The following is a 591-nucleotide window of genomic DNA, read 5'->3' as shown; positions in this document are numbered from 1 at the left end:
CCCTGTGCACTCTGGGTGTCTGGCAGGTGCTGGGTGAACTCTCCTTCTCAGGGATAATGGATAATCTCAGCGGGCCAGTAACAAGGAAGCTGCCCCGGTGGTGCCGCTCGTAGACAAGGGAATAATTAGCGCCTTAATCAAAGCGGATGACTTCAGAGGAATGTGGAGCTTGCTCCAGACTCCTCCGTCTCCCCTGCGCTGGAGTTGCGTGCCGGGGCCTCGGGGGTACCTGGCTGTCGCTGACCTGCTCCTTCCTGTCCTCAGCGGCGGCAGCTGCTCACCGTTATTAAGGCTGGCGCAGAGAGGGGCTGGGGCGGGCGCAGGAGCTGAGAGCGTGTGGCGTTCCCCGAGCCCCACCACAACCGGCCCTCGGTGCTGAGGTCAGCGGGGACCATTGCATTCCCCACTGCAGGGCGCAGGCTCCCACAGGTGGCCTCTCGGTGGCCTCTCGGCGTCCCCTCGGCGTCCCAGGGCCGGGACAGGCAGCTCCAGGGAGGCGGATGCACGGAGGGTGAGCAGGAAAGTTCCCCGGAGATGGGGAAGCGGGAGCTGCGTGGGGGCGGCTCAGGAGGGCCGAGTGGACAAAGGCTC

This window comes from Tupaia chinensis, unplaced genomic scaffold (genome assembly GCF_000334495.1).
Source record: "Tupaia chinensis unplaced genomic scaffold, TupChi_1.0 Scaffold000198_1, whole genome shotgun sequence".
NCBI classification, from domain to species: domain Eukaryota; kingdom Metazoa; phylum Chordata; class Mammalia; order Scandentia; family Tupaiidae; genus Tupaia; species Tupaia belangeri.
Note: the sequence above shows the minus strand (reverse complement) of the source record.